Raw genomic sequence first — 7,603 nt, 5'->3', positions numbered from 1 at the left:
GGTCACACATTAATATGGTTTGATGAATAAAGAAAAGTCAAAGGTCACACATTAATACAGTTGGGTGTATAAAGTAAAGTCACATTTCAATCAATCAATCAATCAACTTTTTTTTTATATAGCGCCAAATCACAACAAACAGTTGCCCCAAGGCGCTTTATATTGTAAGGCAAGGCCATACAATAATTATGAAAAACCCCAACGGTCAAAACGACCCCCTGTGAGCAAGCAGTTGGCTACAGTGGGAAGGAAAAACTCCCTTTCAACAGGAAGAAACCTCCAGCAGAACCAGGCTCAGGGAGGGGCAGTCTTCTGCTGAGACTGGTTGGGGCTGAGGGAAAGAACCAGGAAAAAGACATGCTGTGGAGGGGGGCAGAGATCGATCACTAATGATTAAATGCAGAGTGATGCATACAGGGCAAAAAGAGAAAGAAACAGTGCATCATGGGAACCCCCCCACAGTCTACGTCTAAAGCAGCATAACCAAGGGATGGTCCAGGGTCACCTGATCCAGCCCTAACTATAAGCCTTAGCGAAAAGGAAAGTTTTAAGCCTAATCTTAAAAGTAGAGAGGGTATCTGTCTCCCTGATCTGAATTGGGAGCTGGTTCCACAGGAGAGGAGCCTGAAAGCTGAAGGCTCTGCCTCCCATTCTACTCTTACAAACCCTAGGAACTACAAGTAAGCCTGCAGTCTGAGAGCGAAGCGCTCTAATGGGGTAATATGGTACTACGAGGTCCCCAAGATAAGATGGGACCTGATTATTCAAAACCTTATAAGTAAGAAGAAGAATTTTAAATTCTATTCTAGAATTAACAGGAAGCCAATGAAGAGAGGCCAACACGGGTGAAATATGCTCTCTCCTGCTAGTCCCCGTCAGTACTCTAGCTGCAGCATTTTGAATTAACTGAAGGCTTTTTAGGGAACTTCCAGGACAACCTGATAATAATGAATTACAATAGTCCAGCCTAGAGGAAATAAATGCATGAATTAGTTTTTCAGCATCACTCTGAGACAAGACCTTTCTGATTTTAGAGATACTGCGTAAATGCAAAAAGGCAGTCCTACATATTTGTTTAATATGCGCCTTGAATGACATATCCTGATCAAAAATGACTCCAAGATTTCTCACAGTATTACTAGAGGTCAGGGAAATGCCATCCAGAGTAAAGATCTGGTTAGACACCATGCTTCTAAGATTTGTGGGGCCAAGTACAATAACTTCAGTTTTATCTGAGTTTAAAAGCAGGAAATTAGAGGTCATCCATGTCTTTATGTCTGTAAGACAATCCTGCAGTTTAGCTAATTGGTGTGTGTCCTCTGGCTTCATGGATAGATAAAGCTGGGTATCATCTGCGTAACAATGAAAATTTAAGCAATACCGTCTAATAATACTGCCTAAGGGAAGCATGTATAAGTGAATAAAATTGGTCCTAGCACAGAACCTTGTGGAACTCCATAATTAACTTTAGTCTGTGAAGAAGATTCCCCATTTACATGAACAAACTGTAATCTATTAGACAAATATGATTCAAACCACCGCAGCGCAGTGCCTTTAATACCTATGACATGCTCTAATCTCTGTAATAAAATTTTATGGTCAACAGTATCAAAAGCAGCACTGAGGTCCAACAGAACAAGCACAGAGATACGTCCACTGTCCGAAGCCATAAGAAGATCATTTGTAACCTTCACTAATGCTGTTTCTGTACTATGATGAATTCTAAAACCTGACTGAAACTCTTCAAATAGACCATTCCTCTGCAGGTGATCAGTTAGCTGTTTTACAACTACCCTCTCAAGAATCTTTGAGAGAAAAGGAAGGTTGGAGATTGGCCTATAATTAGCTAAGATAGCTGGGTCAAGTGATGGCTTTTTAAGTAATGGTTTAATTACTGCCACCTTAAAAGCCTGTGGTACATAGCCAACTAACAAAGATAGATTGATCATATTTAAGATTGAAGCATTAAATAATGGTAGGACTTCCTTGAGCAGCCTGGCAGGAATGGGGTCTAATAAACATGTTGATAGTTTGGATGAAGTAACTAATGAAAATAACTCAGACAGAACAATCGGAGAGAAAGAGTCTAACCAAATACCGGCATCACTGAAAGCAGCCAAAGATAATGATACATCTTTGGGATGGTTATGAGTAATTTTTTCTCTAATAGTCAAAATTTTGTTAGCAAAGAAAGTCATGAAGTCATTACTAGTTAAAGTTAATGGAATACTCAGCTCAATAGAGCTCTGACTCTTTGTCAGCCTGGCTACAGTGCTGAAAAGAAACCTGGGGTTGTTCTTATTTTCTTCAATTAGTGATGAGTAGAAAGATGTCCTAGCTTTACTGAGGGCTTTTTTATAGAGCAACAAACTCTTTTTCCAGGCTAAATGAAGATCTTCTAAATTAGTGAGACGCCATTTCCTCTCCAACTTACGGGTTATCTGCTTTAAGCTACGAGTTTGTGAGTTATACCACGGAGTCAGACACTTCTGATTTAAAGCTCTCTTTTTCAGAGGAGCTACAGCATCCAAAGTTGTCTTGAATGAGGATGTAAAACTATTGACGAGATACTCTAACTCCCTTACAGAGTTTAGGTAGCTACTCTGCTCTGTGTTGGTATATGACATTAGAGAACATAAAGAAGGAATCATATCCTTAAACCTAGTTACAGCGCTTTCTGAAAGACTTCTAGTGTAATGAAACTTATTCCCCACTGCAGGGTAGTCCATCAGGGTAAATGTAAATGTTATTCAAAAATGATCAGACAGAAGGGAGTTTTCAGGGAATACTGTTAAGTCTTCTATTTCCATACCATAAGTCAGAACAAGATCTAAGATATGATTAAAGTGGTGGGTGGACTCATTTACTTTTTGAGCAAAGCCAATAGAGTCTAATAATAAATTAAATGCAGTGTTGAGGCTGTCATTCTCAGCATCTGTGTGGATGTTAAAATCGCCCACTATAATTATCTTATCTGAGCTAAGCACTAAGTCAGACAAAAGGTCTGAAAATTCACAGAGAAACTCACAGTAACGACCAGGTGGACGATAGATAATAACAAATAAAACTGGTTTTTGGGACTTCCAATTTGGATGGACAAGACTAAGAGACAAGCTTTCAAATGAATTAAAGCTCTGTCTAGGTTTTTGATTAATTAATAAGCTGGAATGGAAGATTGCTGCTAATCCTCCGCCCCGGCCCGTGCTACGAGCATTCTGACAGTTAGTGTGACTCGGGGGTGTTGACTCATTTAAACTAACATATTCATCCTGCTGTAACCAGGTTTCTGTTAGGCAGAATAAATCAATACGTTGATCAATTATTATATCATTTACCAGCAGGGACTTAGAAGAGAGAGACCTAATGTTTAATAGACCACATTTAACTGTTTTAGTCTGTGGTGCAGTTGAAGGTGCTATATTATTTTTTCTTTTTGAATTTTTATGCTTAAATAGATTTTTGCTGGTTATTGGTGGTCTGGGAGCAGGCACCGTCTCTACGGGGATGGGGTAATGAGGGGATGGCAGGGGGAGAGAAGCTGCAGAGAGGTGTATAAGACCACAGCTCTGCCTCCTGGTCCCAACGCTGGACAGTCACAGTTTGGAGGATCCAAGAAAATTGGCCAGATTTCTAGAAATGAGAGCTGCTCCATCCAAAGTGGGATGGATGCCGTCTCTCCTAACAAGACCAGGTTTTCCCCAGAAGCTTTGCCAATTATCTATGAAGCCCACCTCATTTTTTGGACACCACTCAGACAGCCAGCAATTCAAGGAGAACATGCGGCTAAACATGTCACTCCCGATCTGATTGGGGAGGGGCCCAGAGAAAACAAAAGAGTCCGACATTGTTTTTGCAAAGTTACACACCGATTTGATGTTAATTTTAGTGACCTCCGATTGGCGTAACCGAGTGTCATTACTGCCGACGTGAATTACAATCTTACCAAATTTACGCTTAGCCTTAGCCAGCAATTTCAAATTTCCTTCAATGTCGCCTGCTCTGGCCCCCTCATGATGGTGATCGTTCATTGAGACAGGCGTTCTGCCTGGCTGAGCTGCACTTGTGGTCCACAAAGAGCTCACTCCAAGTCAAAGCGGCCCCGCCGGAGTCTGCCATCCCGGTTTATGGCAAGCGTCGCAATTCCATCTTGGCCCGCAGTTCTTCGGTGGCCGGCAACCCAGCAGCCCAAGCCCGTGGGAGCACCGCGCCAGCATTGGAGTCTCATTCCGGCCTCTCGGCTGCATCGCGAATCCGTCCCGGCCCGTAGCTCCTTGGAGGCCGTAAACCAAGCCCCGCTGCGGAGTCAGATTCCCAGCCCAGTCCCTCCTCACCGTCGGAGACCCAATTCAGTCCGCAACAGCACCGGAGTTCACCAAACAGGCCCACGAGCACTGAGAAGTGCAGAACCATCAGCGCGGCGCCACCGGCGTGGATTCACCGAGGCCTCGATCGGCCAGCGCGGATTCACCTGACTATGGGTCCGAGGAAGGCACTGAGGGCGGAGGAGGGCAATGACATCAAGAAGTCTCTGGACTTTTTGTCTGAGGAGATTTCTGTTGGAAAAATGCAGCAGAAATCCATTATGGACCTGGTGGAGGAGGTAAAGGCTCTCCGGATCCAGAAGGATCGCCGTCTGGTGCACCTGGAAAACCATGTCGCGGAGTTCGAACAATACAGCAGGATGAATGACGTCATTATCACCGGGCTCCACATCAAACATACATACATACGGGGCGGGGGGGTTCAGATGTTCATCAATGAACATCTGACCAAACAAAACGCCGACACTGCAAGGAAAGCTCGCCTCTTAAAAAAACAGGGAAAAATTCAGCATACATGGACATCAAACTATAAAATATTCATCAAATTGAACGGGACTCCAGAGCAAGCCAAAGTTATGGTAATCAGGAACATGGAGGAACTGGACAAATACGGATAATACGGTATGATGACTCAAACATAACGCAGCACCATGACGCAGGCTGGAAGAACTTATTCATCTACATCAACTACATCTGGAGACAAGAGGGATAGAATTCAAAGAATTGTTGATAATGAAAAACTGGAATTGAGAACATTTAAATACACGGATCATAATTTACTGGACTTGGAGCATGATATAGATCTGGACAATAATTTATTCTCAAACATTAATGACAGTTGTTGCTATATTACACAGATGCACAGTTCAATCAGACCATTAAAACAGATAATAAATTATCAATAATTCATTTCAACAGCAGAAGTCTGTATGCAAACTTTAATAACATCAAGGAATATTTAAGTTAATTTAAAAAAACGTTCAATATAATTGCTATATCAGAAACGTGGATCAACGCAGATAAAAGAATGGATTTTGAACTGCATGAATATGAATTTAACTGTGTAAACAGAAAGAATAAGAGTGGAGGAGGAGTGGCTGTGTATGTGGATAAGAACATGGATTATAACGTAGTAGAAAATATGACAACTGTGATTGATAACTTATTAGAATGTATAACTATTGAAATATGTGAAGGAAAAAATAAAAATGTAATAGTCAGCTGTATAGAGCACCAGGTTCTAGTATTGAAGCATTCACTGAGTGGATGGGAGAAATACAGTGAGTGGATTATTAATCAATGACATCAGTGACCACTTACCAGTTTTCATTGTTTATAATAGAAACCACTGGTGGAATCAACCAGAGGAAAAACTAAAATACAGGCGAGAGCGAACAGAGGAAAAGATGAATACACTGAAGTATGATTTACAGGTGCAAAACTGGGAAGAGGTATACAGTGAAGGTGATGTTGATAGAGCATATGGAGCTTTTTTTAAAATATTTACATCACTATATGAAAAAAATTGTCCAATAAAACAATACGGTAGAAAACAAAAATTCAAAGATCGACCATGGTTGACGAAAGGATTACAAAATGCATGTAAAAAGAAAAATACACTATATAAAGAATTCATAAAACTAAGGACTAAGGAGGCAGAAAACAGATATAAGAAATATAAAAATAAGTTAGCTAATATTATAAGGGTATGTAGGAAGGAATACTATAGTAAGATATTATAAAATAAAAACAATATCAAAGGAATATGGGATATATTAAATAGCATTATTAAAAATGGTACCAAACAGCAGAGCTATCCTCAATATTTCATTGATATTAATATTAGAATGGAAAATATGGATGAGGTGGTTAATGGCTTTAATATTTTTTTTGTAAATGTTGGACCTAACTTGGCAGAAAAAAAAAATCCTGATTCATTGTTATCTGAGGACTAGAATGATCATCATATAGAGTGGAATCCCTGTTCAATGTTCCTCACAGCAGCAGAAAAAAGAAATAATAGATAGTCAAAAACTGCAAATACAAAACATCTACTGATTTAAATGAAATTGACATGATAGTTGTAAAACAGGTCATTGAAGGGATTTCAGAACCATTAACATATATTTGTAAATTGTCATTTCAAACTGGTAAATTTCTCAATGAAATGTAAATAGCCAAAGTTGTACTGCTGTATAAGACTGGGGATAGACACCACTTCACAAATTACAGGCCTCTTTCTTTGCTTCCACAATTTTCCAAAATATTAGAAAAATTATTCAACAATAGATTAGATCAATTCATAAACAAACATAAATTACTTATAAACAAACAGAAATTATTTATTTAATGAATAAGTAAATATGGATTTAGAGCAAATAGTTCAACATCACTGGCATTAATAGAATCAATTGAGGAGATCACAAATGCCATAGATCATAAATTACATTCAGATGGAATATTCATAGACCTTAAAAAAGCTTTCGACACAATCAATCATGATATATTAATCAATAAACCTGAACGGTATGGGATCAGGGGATTAGTGTTACACTGGGTGAGAAGTTATTTGAGTAACAGAAAACAATTTGTGAAGTTGGGGGAATATATGTCATCATGCTTGGACATTGCTTGTGGTGTCCCACAGGGGTCAGTATTGGGTCCGCAACTCTTTTTACTTAACAACGTCCGCCACCGGTGCTATTGCCCAACAGGGTGCCGGTGGAAATTCGGCTACTGCTGGGCGAAGACGACAACGAAGAAGAGGAGGAAAACGTTGCCACGAACAGCGGGAGAAGAAGAAAACTAGAAGGGTGGAAATGAGAGTGGGGACTTTGAATGTTGGTAGTACGACTGGTAAAGGGAGAGAGCTGGCTGATATGATGGAGAGGAGAAAGGTAGACATATTGTGTGTGCAAGAGACCAAGTGGAAGGGAAGTAAGAGCAGGAGCATCGGCGATGGGTACAAGTTGTTGTACCATGGTGAGGACAGAAAGAGAAATGGTGTTGGGGTCATTTTAAAGGAAGAGTATGTTAAAAGTGTGTTGGAGGTTAAGCGAGTGTCTGACAGGGTGATGAGTGTGAAGTTGGAAATTGAAGGGGTGATGATGAATATCATCAGTGCATATGCCCCACAGGTAGGTTGTGAGATGAAGGAGAAAGAAGATTTCTGGAGTGTGTTAGATGAGGTGGTGGAGAGTGTGCCCAAGCATGAAAGAGTGGTGATAGGAGCAGACTTCAATGGGCATGTTGGTGAAGGGAACAGAGGTGATGAGGAAGTA

The sequence above is a fragment of the Thalassophryne amazonica genome, chromosome 6, assembly GCF_902500255.1.
Source record: "Thalassophryne amazonica chromosome 6, fThaAma1.1, whole genome shotgun sequence".
NCBI classification, from domain to species: Eukaryota; Metazoa; Chordata; class Actinopteri; order Batrachoidiformes; family Batrachoididae; genus Thalassophryne; species Thalassophryne amazonica.
The sequence above is the reverse complement of the archived record's forward strand: the minus strand, read 5'-3'. Positions refer to the sequence as shown.